Source organism: Giraffa tippelskirchi, chromosome 5, assembly GCF_054371585.1.
Source record: "Giraffa tippelskirchi isolate mGirTip1 chromosome 5, T2T-mGirTip1v1.2.pri, whole genome shotgun sequence".
NCBI lineage: Eukaryota > Metazoa > Chordata > Mammalia > Artiodactyla > Giraffidae > Giraffa > Giraffa tippelskirchi.
This window is the reverse complement of record NC_137279.1, coordinates 65,561,350-65,576,274: the sequence shown is the minus strand read 5'-3', so window position 1 is coordinate 65,576,274 and position 14,925 is coordinate 65,561,350. Positions and strand designations below refer to the sequence as shown.

The 14,925-nt window shown below is 41.2% G+C and overlaps 1 long non-coding RNA gene across 6 annotated transcripts in view; it reads left to right on the top strand.

Moving 5' to 3' along the window:
- Window positions 1-14,925, top strand: part of LOC145506221 (uncharacterized) — a 527,653-nt gene that overhangs the window by 155,426 nt on the left and 357,302 nt on the right. For 4 of the 6 annotated variants that reach the window (XR_014053639.1, XR_014053637.1, XR_014053636.1 and 1 more), the window contains 4 exons: window positions 63-368; window positions 1,076-1,194; window positions 3,365-3,516; window positions 8,432-8,580. This is a non-coding gene — a long non-coding RNA (uncharacterized LOC145506221). The remainder of the gene's footprint in view (window positions 1-62; window positions 369-1,075; window positions 1,195-3,364; window positions 3,517-8,431; window positions 8,581-14,925) is intronic. The other 2 variants (XR_014053635.1, XR_014053638.1) reach the window with 1 other exon arrangement.

The window sequence follows — 14,925 nt, the reverse complement described above, 5'->3', positions numbered from 1 at the left end:
AGGTGGCATGTGTGAAGTCAAAGAAAAGTTACTATGTATTCAAGAATAATTTGACTTCCCAGGTGGCACTGTAGTAAAGATTCCGCCTGCCAATGCTGAAGATGCAAGAGATGTGACTTTGATCCCTGGGTGGAAAAGTTCCCCTTGAGTATGGAATGGCAACCCTCTCCAGTATTCTTGCCTGGAAAACTCCATGGGCAGAGGAGCCTGGTGCGCTACAGTCCATGGGGCCACAAAGAGCTAGACACGACTAAGCAACTGAACATGACCAGACACACGCAAATAAGTATAATGAGACTCGAGAATACTGCACAGGGTGAGGAGGAGCAGAATTGAATTTAAAGCTTGTGAAAGGCTTTTTTGCAAAGGTAAGGAGCTTAGACTTTGTCTTTTTGGTTGTACAGAAGCAACAATAGGTTTTAATCTACTGTAATACAATGAGATTTGGGTTGGAGAGCAATAAATCTTATCATATAGCCTGATGGGTATAGTATGAAAATGATGCTGTCTTGAGAGGGTTGATGAGTTGGATTTACTTCTCCAATAGCAGAGATACAGGAGAAGTATAGTTTAAGATATTTTTGAAGTTGAATCAGTAGAATTTGAAGCCCAAGAATTAAATTATGCAATACAATCAAATAGAATTGGTTAAATATTTCTGACGAATGTTGATACTATATAGCACACTATAGGTGTGTATTAATTTGTTTCAGTGAAAGAGCAAAATTTTGGGAGGGTACAGAGTATTATATTTGGACCATACTACTATGTTTTTCATTTGCATTAAAACTCCATGAAGTCATCAATGAGAGATTTTTAGTATACTCCCTCTAGTTCTATTCAGTATTGTGAGACATTCTGTTTCCTGGAATGTGAACACAAGTGAGAAGGTTGGAACACGCTGTTTTTCTCCGAGATGACAAAAGCGTGAAGGAGATGCTCAGGAAACATTTGGTTCAGTCTCCACCAGGAACATTGAGACTGTTCTGCTGGGTATTGTTTGCATTTGTTCTCTCAGGAGTCCACCTTTAAAAAAAATCTTACAGAAAAAACAACGTGCTTGTCTTCATTTCAGGAGTTCCAAATGGGAAAAGCATGAGGATAGAAACAGGTCCCTGAGGCCCCTACAGCCTGCACCCCTGCTCCCCAAATCCTGCAGGGCCTGAGACTCTAAAGGCTTGTCAGACACCTAAGGTGAGTGGGGTGTGGATGTGAGCTGGTTTGAAAATCCTCCCTCAGTGACTGTCATGCCTTCTCTCACTCCCTGCTCCTTCCTGAAAAATCACTATTCTCGTACACATAGTTAAGCACAACCCTTCTGCACTGAAAGAGGCCTGCAGTTAGATCTTTAGGAATTCATGTTGGGAAAAAGTTGCTGCCCTGGAAAGCGTACATCTGAATATGTCACAGACTTTCACTGGGCCTCAGTTTTAAATAGGTTTATGTTTTGTTAGGAATCCATCGAGATGATGGGCAGGCCCTGGTTTTGGTTGCCCTGGAAGACCTGAGTGTTTCCACTACGGCCACTCCAGCTGTGCTGATGCGGCACAGAGCTGGATGACTTACATTCCGAACATACTGACTTGTTCAGCTGAGTGAGTCATTTAGTAGTTGCATGTTTGCATTTATAGACTTACCCCAGTGGTCTTAGATGGCTGAAGTTACAGTAACATTTCACTTTGTTCTGTTGATTGTAGTTGATAAGATTCTGCCTTATCCACAGGCCTTCTTGGCAGTGAGTGCATATTGCTTTTAAGACGCAAATCTAAGGTATTTTTTAACTTAGCAAAGAAATTGATTTCTGCTACTTGTGATATGTGTCGCCCTAAATGAATAAATGACATTTAGGCCTCTTCAGTATAGCTGACGGAGAAGGCAATGGCAACCCACTCCAGTACTCTTGCCTGGAAAATCCCATGGATGGAGGAGCCTGGTAGGCTGCAGTCCATGGGGTCTCGAAGAGTCGGACACGACTGAGCGACTTCACTTTCCCTTTTCACTCTCATGCATTGGAGAAGGAAATGGCAACCCACTCCAGTGTTCTTGCCTGGAGAATCCCAGGGATGGTGGAGCCTGGTGGGCTGCCGTCTGTGGGGTTGCACAAAGTCAGACATGACTGAAGCGACTTAGCAGCAGCAGCAGTATAGCTGACAGAAAAAATAGGTACAAAGAGTCAGTTCTCTCATTGCTGTTTTGTTTTGTTTCCTGTAGATGCACATTGTCAATGTCTCTTATGTTCTTGAATTTGAACACTAGTCAGTGACGTGCAGTTATTTCTTTTTTTAAGATTCACTCTTTTATACCTTGCTTTCTCTAAGGCAGTGAATGAGAGGTCTCAAGGATATACTTGTTTAACTTAGAGGCTCTGAGTTAGACTAAGCAAACACTTTGTTTAAATAACAAAGCTTACATAGAGATGAGTACCTTTGAAGTAAATGGATTGAAATGCTATGGAATTCAAAGGAGTGAGAAAGTGAGAAGGTGCTATATTAGTCAGGGATGCTGGGCTATGCCTCAGTAACAAATCAACTCAGAAATCTCAGTGTGTTATTACATAAAAGTCTTCAGTGTGCCTGCCAGGTCTCCAAGGCAGCTTACTTTGAGCAATGATTCAAGGTTCCATCTTGACTGTCATCTCTACACTAGTTTTCTATTCACAGAGGCAGATAATGAAAATCTGTGTAGAATCCCTCTGGGATTTTTTATCACCTCAGCCTGGCAGTGACACTCTTGCTTCTCACAATTTTTGGTCAAAGCTAGTAACATAGCATACCTTTCTCTCTCTCTCATACACATATATGTAGCATACCCTCTGCAGCAAGACTAGAATTGTGAAGAAGTGCATGGATATTAGATGAGAATCACGTCTGTGTCATGATTGTTATGTCATTATGACTGAGATAAAGGCATACAATAATGAAATATTTGTGAGGTCAAAGGCACAGTTTAATTTTGTTTTCCTTTTTTATTATTTTTTTTAAAGAAAGTATGCTATAGATATATAGACACAAATAATGAGTACCCCTTGGTCCTGGTTAAAGGTGACGTTTGTTTCTATGACCTTTACTTTTTCTGAGTTTTCACAACTGCTGGAATCTTTATATCCTTTCGACTTCTAGTTGTCATGCATCCAGGTAATCAGTATTTTAAGAATTACATGTACATCTGCACTGTGATACTGTATTTGTGATACTGGATCTAAAACATAGCAGAATACTTATTAGCATTTCCAGATAATGTTATCCTAAAGAGGAAAACATATTTTATCTGGTAACAAGATCTAACTTTTTAAAGTGACATGAAATAAGAGGAAGATTGTTGAAGTTGAAAGATTAAATGACTTGTTTTTTTTCTCCCCACATAGGATCTGCAGGTGTCCCTTGAACAGCATGGGTTTGAACTGCTTGGGTCCATTTGTATATGGATTTTTTCAACAGATATACAAAAATATATGTGTTGAACATCATGTGTAAGACTTGTATTGAAGTGGACAGCCTATCCTTACACAGATATAGAGTGAGTAATATGTAATATAAAGATTATTAATATGTTAATTTTCTTACTATTTTATAACTTTTCTTTTGAAGAATTACATTACTGTACAGTATGCCTTCAAGGTTACCATTGCAAAGCAAAGGGAGTGTGGAAGAAACACAATGATTAAGCTCTTTGGCCTGGATATGCTACACAATCACATTATATAGACCCAAACTGGTAACACAGCTTCACTTAGAAGAAAAGGGGCTTGGAAATTAGATATCACTTCCTGGCAGCAGCTTTATACTGGAATTGGAGTGTATGGATCTCTGGAGGTCAGCCTGCTGTCTCCGTCTTACCTCTGTTGACTTGTGTCTTTGCAGACTACTATCTCTAGACTCAAACACACACCCTTCTGGCAAAAGTAGCCATGTTAGAAGACAAAACATATTAAACATTCCATTTGTAAGCTAGATAAATAGTTCTTAGAAGTTAAATATGCCTTGTCAAATTTGATGCTCTGTTAAAGTTTATATAAGGAAACTGAAAGGAAAAGGAAAGATTGATTTTACCAGGTAAGCAGAAAAAGAAAATTAAAAAAATTAAAAGTAGACCTTTATTTTTATAAAATAATTGAAAGATCAAGAAACTAGGCAGTCAATTAGGGTTACAGGAAATTTGGAAATTTTCCTTTTTTTATTCTGTTTGGAGTATACTTAATTTTAGCCAAGTTATTAGAATTTAAAGCTATATTGCTGGAATACTGGTGGTATTGTTAATTGCATCCAGCTGTCTATAAGGAAGGGAAGAAGGATCTTAAGTCGTAGGTACCAAATTTGCAACATTTTCTCATGTGAGTCTTCAGAGATTAACATACATTCTGTTTCTTGGTCTCTGTGGCTGGCATTTGGTATCATTTAGTAATATGTTAATAATACTTTTTACGTAACTTTTCTGGGGGGGGAATTTTAGATTTACAGAAAGATTACAAAGATAGAAGACAGTTTCTGTGTGCTCCTCATCCAGTGTCACCTAGTGTTAACATCTTACATGATCACAGTGTCTTTGTCAAAACAAAGGAATAGTTAACACTAGTACAGTGTTATTAACTGAACTACAGACTTTATCTGACTTTTACCAGTTTTCCCACTCATGTCCTTTTGCTGTCAGTATCCAGCCCAGGCTAACATACCTCATTAACTGTTTTCTCCTGTGACAGTCACTTAGTCTCTCCTTGCCATTCATGACCTTGAGACTAAATTTTAAAGAGTTCTGGTGTGGCATTTTGTAAAGGGTCCCTCATTTTACGTTTGTCAGATGTTTTCTTATGATTGCCTTGGGGTTATGGTTTTTTGCAAAGAACATGCAGGATGATGATTGGGCTTCCTACATGCTGCTAGTGGGAAAGAATCCACCTGCCAGCGTCGGAGATGCAAGAGACCTGGATTTGATCCCTGGGTTGGGAAGATCCCATGGAGAAGGGAATAGCAACCCACTTCAGTATTCTTGCCTGCAGAATCCCATGGATAGATGAGTCTGGCGGGCTTCAGTTTATGGGATCGCAAAGAGTCGGACACGACTGAGTGACTAACAAACGCACATAAAATGTGCAATTTAAATATAAATAGTAACCATAATGTACATCTATGCAGGGCTGGAGCCTTGCCAGTGTGTCTGTGGATGACTTACTTTCAGTTCTTTGGGAAGCTTCTGTGGCCATGAATCCTCATGACCTTGAGCGTGTACCTCCCTCCTCCTGTATATGTATTACTGTATATTTCAAGTTGATACACGTGTGTCACTTCAACATTCCTTTAAAGGGGAATAAAAGGTGACCCTTTTGAACAGTCTCTGTGAATTGATGTCAGTAAAGTGAGTGTAGAGGCAGGAGCATGTGACAAGTTGGAAGAACTTTGCATTTGCAAGTTACATTGTGACACTGAATTGAGACATTGAGACTTGAGCCAACAGGCCAAGTCTGGCCCTAGGTAGTGAATAGCTACATTCACAGCTATTAATAGCTGCACTCATAGCTATTAATAGCTTCATATTAAAGATTGAGCTTTTAGGTCATCCCAAATTGAAAAATTCTGTGACGTCGCCTGTAGCTCATACTGGGTCTGGTAGTGATGCATAGGGTTATACAGGATCTTGTAACCAGTAGGCAAAATAGGAAGTGCTTCTGTCTCAAAGTAAGGGAAGGCTTTCCAGGTGGGAAGAGACTTCTGAGAAACTCACACATAAGTTAATAAATTTCATGCATGGATATTAAAATTGGTGATGCCTTAAAATTTATCCTACCCTTCTACCCAGTGAGAAAATCCTTGAAAAATTGCTACTTTCTCTTAATTTGTTTTCATCTGAGAAAGTTGGTTTATGATTTGATGTTTATACATTGTGTACAAATTAGCATATGATCATGACAACAGGTACAAAAAAGTATTATTTATAGATAAGGAATTATCTTTCCCTTTGACTTTTAATTTAGGAAATTTTATCCTTTTGCTAGTGTAAATAGTAATTCCTCCTATTAGAGGAAATTTTGAACAATAGCTATTATCTTTTTATTTGGAGATTTTTTTCTTTTATGCTTATGCAATTCTTTCTGTAGTCAGAGAGTTAAACTGCTGTTACGGAAGCATGATTTGACTGAGTTTTCAATGATTTATGGCTCAGTACAGAGATGAGATTTTTGTTGCAACTGATGCAGAGACTTCTTGGAGAATGTGCAGTCTCTGCCATTTGGTGGTGTTATGAAAACAGGAGACTAGGGGCCATCCTTATTTACAGCGGCAGTGATATCTATTCTGATTAGAGAGTAGCTTCTCAGAATGTAGGGAAAAGCAAACTCTGCTCAGGGTTAGGCTCAGCTTTGTTTACCCTAAGTCCCTGTGCTCTGGCCTTCCAATGTTACAGTATTTTATTTGATGGTTACAGTCTCAGTCATTAACCCCAAGGCATGTTCACATGCTGTCGCAGCTGAGATACGGTAGTACATACAGCCAAGCTCTTCTTATGAGGGTCCAGGACTTCCACTGAGCTTAAGTCACCAGTTTAAACACTGTGGCTCAGCTGGGAAAGCATCCGCCTGCAATGCAGGAGACCTGGGTTCGATCCTTGGGTTGGGAAGATTCCCTGGAGAAGGGAAAGGCTACCCACTCCAGTATTCTGGCCTGGAAAATTCCATGGACTGTATAGTCTGTGGGGTCAAAGAGAGTCGGACGTGACTTTCACTTTCACTTTAAACACCTTAACTCTCCATCAAGAGCACTTCAGTGATGAGAGATATTATAATAATGTCAAACATCAAAATAAAAAGCAGTCGGGATCTTAAGGTCTGTGCACATCTGACTTTGAGCTTCACATTCTAAGGGATGTGGTGTTGGGTGACTTCAATCCTGCTCTAAACTTTATCTGTTAATTCACAGTATTAATTTAGATTCTCATTCTGTCCATTCTATTTCCTTAATGACTTTTCTTTAAGAATTCTCTTTTTCTTGCTATATTTTATAAAATTGGAATCCCCATGGTTTAGACTACAGAATAACCAAAACCTGCTTCCATTTTCATTATAGCCCTTAGACGTTATACTTACCATGTCCAATTTAAAATGTGATGAGCAAAAATACCTTAGTATATAACAGACTGAAATATAGAGAAGTTCTCAAGGACTGTCTCAGAAATGTGATGTAAGGAAAAAGAGGAAACTGTGGAGTGGGGGAGGCTGCCTCTTCTCAAATAGGATTGCCAAGTATTCAGAGACACAGAGCAAGGAAGATGAGAGGTGGCCAATGGCTTCTTGTGTGTGTTGCACAACTTCTCACAGGGTTGGACGTCAGTGGCATTTCTGCTGGAGTGACTCAGAGGAAGTCCTCTGCCTAGTTCCAAGCTCCAGTATGAGCCACATGTGAAAGCAGGCCCCTGGGGAAGGAATGAATGACAGAGATGCTCCCAGTAAGGACCTCAGTGGGGATGGAGATGAGGACAGTGGGAAGGTTTGAGGCTTGAAATGTGGAGCAGCTCTCTGAAGTTTTCAGTGAGGCCCTGTGGACAGATAAACAAAGTGGTTTAGGTGCATTGACTGGACAGACACAGATTATTTAACAGTTCTGACTGCCTACACACTTAATGTTTAATGAACATACCTTGAAATATTTGGGCCAGTTCACATTCTTAAGCCAAGTTTTTGGTAAGAATTTATCCTGTCTTTTAGGTATTGTTAGTAACTGATGGTGACCACGGCAATAGGGCCTACTCAGTGCAACTAATGATGGAGAACTTAAGACAAAAGTATACAGATCGAGGTTCTTATGACTGATATTCTTTCAGCGGTAGCTTTAAGAGTTTGTTGGATTTGACTCTTTGCACACATAGAAAAGTAAAAAATAGCAGCCAGACCCTTGTGGCTTTAACAGTGAAGTATTGTTCCCAGGGGTGAATGAGCAAGTGGAAAACATAAGGAAAAAGTAGAGATGATAGTTTCTCTTAGTGGGGGAATGGAGAAACTGTAAGATTATTTAAAAACCATGACAAAAATACTGCCACTATTTGTAGTTTATCATACAAGAAAGAATTCTGAGTCTTGAAAACGACTGCTCCTTAAACTTATTCTCCCAGTGTCCCACTGCCATCCCTTAATATGTAGGCCACTGTCTCCTAAAAACCTGAAGGATCACAAAGTTACATACTGAGATTTAAGATCAAAATGCCGCAGAAACTTGAGAGAGGCCACCAAGTACTCTGGAAGCGTCTCTGTGAAAGGAATTGACCCATCAGAGTGCTTGTAAACAGTGTTTATGCCCAGTGAAGTAAGTGGCTTCTCCACACCCTTTTCTGAAAATGAGAGGTCCTGACATCATGTTGAGTATGTGGGACAAAAACATTGGGGGCAAAGAATCAAAACAGTTTAAACAGATAACATCTTTGAGACAATCTGATAAAGCTTCTGTTTCAGAATTACAGAGGGAAGGAAGAATGGAACGGGGTCATCCGTGTCTTCCCACAGCCCCATAAATCTGTCGACAGTTGCCAAACGCAGCAGCAAGCCGTGTGAAAAGAGAGACTCAGAGTAAGAAAGATCAGAGGATGTCTTTGTCATTTCTGGTAAGAGCATTGGAAAATCAATTCATCTGACTTCTAGGCAAATGTGGTAAGGAAGGTTTTGTGCCTGTTGATTTAATATAAACACAGAAAGCCAAAGAAGCCCCTATTAAATATTTGATAAGTTGTCGTTCTGTTAGTGTGCTCACCCAATTGCGGAACAGATTTCTTTTACCAGCTGTGAAAGTATAATGTATTATAGACAAGATATTAGTTTAGAGTTAGCATGACAGAGAATGTTTGGAATATTTGCATGCACCCTGTATATTCCTTTTCTATCCTAATGGTTGGCTGAATGATTCGTTTGGGGGCTAATATTCAAGCTAGGCTCTGTAAGCTGTCAGAGAAAGATGACAGTGGATTGGATGTGGGATACAAGAGGAAAATAGACGTTAAGAACGATGTCATGTTTTTGGTTTGAGCAATTGGGAAGATGAAGTTGCCATCAACAGGGATGAGGATTTGTGGGGAGGGAATAGGGTTTGGAGGTGGTGCTCAGTGCTGGCTGTGTTAGGTATTAGAAGCCTTTTAGATATCCAGATAAAGGTGTTGAGTAAGAAGTTGGATATAAAAATCTGCAAAGAGGCTTGAGAGGGAGGTAAATATTTGGGTGTTGACAGCATGTGAATAGTATTCAAAAACGTCACTAAGGGAGTGAGTGGAGGTAGAGAAATGTTTTGTAGCTAGGAGGTTGGAGAGAAGAGGAGGGATGCACAGAGGAACCTGCGAAAGTCTGACTGTGAAGTAGGAAGAAGTAAAGAGAGTTGGTGTCCTGGAAGCCAGGGAAAATAAAATATTCCAGAAAGAAGAGTCATCACTTGTGTTATACCAGCAAGTTAAGTAAAGTAACATGAGTACCAAGAGATGCCAGGTGAATTGAACTACTCGGTTATTGGCAATGCCGAGTAGTTTTTAGAGGCGTGGTGGGAATTAAGTTAGTAGTGGAGTTAAGACAGAGTGAGAGGTAAGAGGAAGGAAATCAGGATGGTGCATAGAGACAGTTTCAGGAATTTGAGGCAAAGGGGAGCAAAGAAGTAGGACTGTAGCTGGCAGAAAAAGTTGGGGTCAAAATCTTTTGTTTTAGGCAGTGCTGGTGTGTGATGTGAAAGATCCAGAAATCCTGTCCTGTAAGAAAGGAAGAGCTGCTGATGGAGGGGAGAGGAGAAGGCTGAGCCCTGCACCTGGGCAGCTGCAGGAGAGTGGCCCCTGCGTCACCTCTGCTGGGGGTACAGACGTGGCTAGGGGGTAACTGGGGAGAAGGAGGGATGTGTTGGTGCAGACGCAGTGCGTGGTTCTGAAGCAGGATGCAAGGTCACTGGCCATGAGCGTGTCTGGGAAGTGACGTTAGAAGTGTGGGTGGGAGAGAGGATAGTTCTGAAATAGTATCCAGGAATGTCCCAGGTGATCAGCTCCAGGGGCCCAGTCCGGGAGTGATTAGAACACTCAGGGGATTAGTTATTTTTTTTTCTATAAACATTTCAGCTTTCCAGATCATCTGAAGGGTTTCAAATCATGAACGTAGCAAGTCTTAAAACAGTTACATTCTTGAGAGACTGAATTCTCTCACCCGTAACTATCACTGCAGGTTTTGTCTGTGCTGTAACTGAGCGTACACGTCATGCATTGCATCAGCAGCATGCTGAAAGGCTGGAGAAAAAATTTAAAATGTATGTAAACTCTCTCTGCTTGGAGAGGAACTGAACATTGCAGACTCAGCACTTCCAGCACTGACTTCTTGAGTCTGTTCTCCCGCCTTCCCCACCTCTGCGCCACCGTGCCCATCCAGTTCCTTTCTGAATCTCCTTAATCTCAGTAAACATCACCCCCATCCGGTCACTTGCTGTTAGCCAAAAGTCTTGTCAATACACATCCCAAATACTTCTCAAGAACAGTGTACTCCGTTTCTTTTCCGCTTTATTACTGTAACTCAAGCCTCTGTCCCTCGCTTGGATTATTGCAGCAACCTGCTAACCTGTCTCCCCGCTCAGCGTGTCTCTGCTAAGTCCGCAAGGAAGCCAGTGTGACCTGCATCACCCTGTGTGAAGCCCTCCAGGGGTTTTCCACTGTGCTTAGAATAAAATCTGCGTGCTGCCTGTTTGGCCATGTCTGAGCTTGCTTTCCTGCCTAACTTCATCATGTTCCACTCATAACCTGGCTCACTGGGGTTCAGTCACCTGGGCCACCGTTCCTTTCTTTTAGTGCTTTGCACAAGTTGTGAGCTTTTCTGTTGTCTCAAGGCCTTTGTTATTTATTATTTCCTCTGCCTGAATCCTGATTTCCAAACTCTGTGGCTAGTTGCTGCTAACTGCCTTCTAAAAGTTTTCCTTTGTTTTAATGCTCTGGTGCCATCATCTCAGAGTCCTTTCTGACCATTCTACTCACAGTGCCCTCTTCTTGTGTCAGAGGTACTCGCTATTATGTTACTCACTTTTCCTTCAGAGTCTGTAACAGATTCTGAGTCTGTCTTGTTTAAAATTTTATTCTCTATCTCTTCCTTCTCCTACTAGAAATATGCTTGTTGAGGATAGGAATTGTGTCTGTCTCATTCCCTGTTAGTGTAGCTGTGGAACAGTGATGGGCACATGGGGATCACCCAGGAAATGATAGGAAGTGCTGATAAAAAAAAATGGAAGCCAGAGCATGGATGCTTTCTTCCCTTGTAAGTTTGCTACTTATATGTCAGAAAGCTGTCTTGCTGAGTTGTGTGCAAGTACTAGATGAGTTAGTTGTACTGCATATCATAGGGTAAAGAACATGGGCTCAGGAACTATACTGCCTGAGTGAAAATGACTGGGTGACTTTGGGCAAGTTACTTAACCTCTCTGAGTCTCATTTTCCTTATCTGTAGAACAGGGCTAATAATAATAATATATATCTATAGCACTTTTCTGAGGATTGAATAAGTTGTCATTTGCTATTGTTCAGTTGTTCAGTCGTGTCCATCTCTTTGGCATCCCATGGACTGCAGCACACCAGCCTTCCTTGTCCCTCACCTTCTCCTAGAGTTTACTCAAACTCGCGTCCATTGAGTTGGTGATGCCATCCAACCATCTCATCCTCTGTCATCCCCTTCTCCCCTTCTCCTCTTTCCCAGCATCAGAGTCTTTTCCTACGAGTCAGTTCTTCACATCAGGTGGCCAAAATATTGGAGCTTCAGCTTTAGCTTCAGCCCTTCCAGTGAATATTCAGGGTTGATTTCCTTTAGGATTGACTGGTTTGATCTCCTTGATGTCCAAGGGCCTCTCAAGAGTCTTCTCCAGCACCACATTTGAAAGCATCAGATTTTTGACTCTCAGCCTTCTTTATGGTCCAGCTCTCACATCCATACACAACTACTGGAAAAACCAAAACTTTGACTATATGGATGTTTGTTGGCAAAGTGAGATCTCTGCCTTTTAATATTCTGTCTACTGTGTGGCATAGTAAGGACTCAGTAAATATTACTTAATGTTAATGTTTAATTCATACATAACTTATACCATTTTCCTATCTGTAGAATCAATAGCTGAGAAAAGATAAAAATAATTTAAATAGCTTTTAATGACATTTTGAATATGCCATATGTTGGGAAATTAACTGCTTCAAATTATGGTAAAAGTTTCTCTTCGATAAGACTAATACGTTTATGCAGAAAGATTATTGGCTTTCTGGCTGCAGCTTTAAGAGTGGTTCAGTGTAATTTGCTAAGGATTGTGATGGTGTCTGGCAGTGTGCCACAAGTGACCAGTTCATGAAATTAAACTGATGATTAGGAAAACTGTGTTTAAAGTATTATTAAGGCATCCAGTGTGGAAGTTGTCCTGTAAAGATTTTCTAGTAGTGTGATTTTTCTTGCTCAAAGGAGGGTGAGGGTGCTTAGCGATCCTATAAACTGATGCTGCTTAAACTGTTTGCTGTCTGTGAAGTAATAGCTGCATGTTGCTCCTTAAGTCTTGTTCTGCTATATGTAAGTTTTTGTTTGAGCTTTGCTGGGGGAATTGGGACTTGGTTTCTTAAGAAAAACATCATTAATAATTCTCATCAGAATGTGATGGCAAATCTCTATTTTAAAGCTTAAAACATCATCTCCAGCTTTCAGCACAAAATTGCTTTCACGGTTCTGGTTCTCAATCTCAAAATAAAGAGAAGAAGCTTTGACACTAGGATAGCCTTCTACTTAGATTTCATTTTCTTTCTCTTTTGGATAAAGGAATGAGAATACAAGCAAAAAGACATAGAGAACCATTTAAATACAAACCTTGGAGAAAAGGGGTTTTCTATTACAGGTCCACATTATAATTAAGAGTAGACTCAGGAAGTCATCCCATCATTCTTTCTGGAGTTATTTCTCCACTGATCTCCAGTAGCATATTGGGTACCTACCGACCTGGGGAGTTCATCTTTCAGTGTCCTATCTTTTTGCCTTTTCATACTGTTCATGGGGTTCTCAAGGCAAGAATACTGAAGTGGTTTGCCATGCCCTTCTCCAGTGGATCACATTCTGTCAGACCTCTCCACCATGACCCATCCGTCTTGGGTGGCCCCACACGGCATGGCTTAGTTTCATTGAGTTAGACAAGGCTGTGGTCTGTGTGATCAAATTGGCTAGTTTTCTGTGATTATAGTTTCAGTGTGTCTGCCCTCTGATGCCCTCTCACAACACCTACTGTCTTACTTGGTTTTCTCTTACCTTGGACATGGGGTATCTCTTCACGGCTGCTCCAGCAAAGTGCCGCCGCTGCTCGTTAACCGTGGACAAGGGGTATCTACTCACAATGGCCCCTCCTGACCTTGAATGTGGTGTAACTCCCTTTGGCCCTCCTGTGCCCACGCAGCCGCCGCTCCTTGGACCTGGGGGTAACTCCTCTCAGCTGCCGCCTTGGGCCTCGGGCGCCGGGTAGCTCCTCTCGGCTGCCACCCACGGCCTCGGCCGTGGGGTAGCTCTTCTCGGCCATGGGGTAGCTCTTCTCGGCCATGCTTCTGCGTGGTCCATCACGGCCGCCATGCTTCAGAAGAAAAGTCCGATGCTGTAAAGAGCAATATTGCATAGGAACCTGAAATGTTAGGTCCATGAATCAAGGCAAATTGGAAGTGGTCAAACAGGAGATGGCAAGAGTAAATGTCGACATTCTAGGAAACACCGAACTAAGATGGACTGGAATGGGTGAATTTAACTCAGATGACCATTATATCTACTACTGTGGGCAGGAATCCCTTAGAAGAAATGGAGTAGCAATCATGGTCAACAAAAGAGTCTGAAATGCAGTACTTGGATGCAGTCTCAAAAATGACAGCATGATCTCTGTTTGTTTCCAAGACAAACCATTCAGTGTCACTGTAATCCAAGTCTATGCCCCGACCAGTAATGCTGAAGAAGCTGATCTTGAACGGTTCTATGAAGACCTACAAGACCTTTTAGAACTAACACCCAAAAAAGATGTCCCTTTCATTATAGGGCACTGGAATGCAAAAGTAGGAAGTCAGGAAACACCTAGCAACAGGCAAATTTGGCCTTGGAGTACAGAATGAAGCAGGGCAAAGGCTAATAGAGTTTTGGCAAGACAACGCACTGGTCACAGCAAGCACCCTCTTCCAACAACAAAAGAGAAGACTCTACATGTGGACATCACCAGATGGTCAGCACTGAAATCAGATAGATTATATTCTTTGCAGCCAAAGATGGAGAAGCTCTATACAGTCAGCAAAAACAAGACTGGGAGCGGACGGTGGCTCAGATCATGAACTCCATATGGGCAAATTCAGACTGAAATTGAAGAAAGTAGGCAAAACCACTAGACCATTCAGGTATGACTTAAATGAAATCCCCTATAATTATACAGGGGAAGTGACAAATAGATTTAAGGGACTAGATCTGATAGAGTGCCTGATGAACTATGGATGGAAGTTCGTGACATTGTACAGGAGACAGGGATCAAGACCATCCCCATGGAAAAGAAATGCAAAAAAGCAAAATGGCTGTCTGAGGAGGCCTTACAGATAGCTGGGAAGAGAAGAGAAGCGAAAAGCAAAGCAGAAAAGGAAAGATATTCCCATCTGAATGCAGAGTTCCAAAGAATAGCAAGGAGAGACAAGAAAGCCTTCCTCAGCAATCAATGCAAAGAAATAGAAGAAAACAACAGAATGGAAAAGACTAGAGATCTCTTCAAGAAAATTAGAGATACCAAGGGAACATTTCATGCAAAGATGGGCTCGATAAAGGAGAGACATGGTATGCACCTAACAGAAGCAGAAGATATTAAGGAGAGGTGGCAAGAATACACAGAAGAACTGTACAAAAAAGATCTTTACAACCCTGATAATCACGATGGTGTGATCACTCACCTAGAGCCAGACATCCTGGAATGTGAA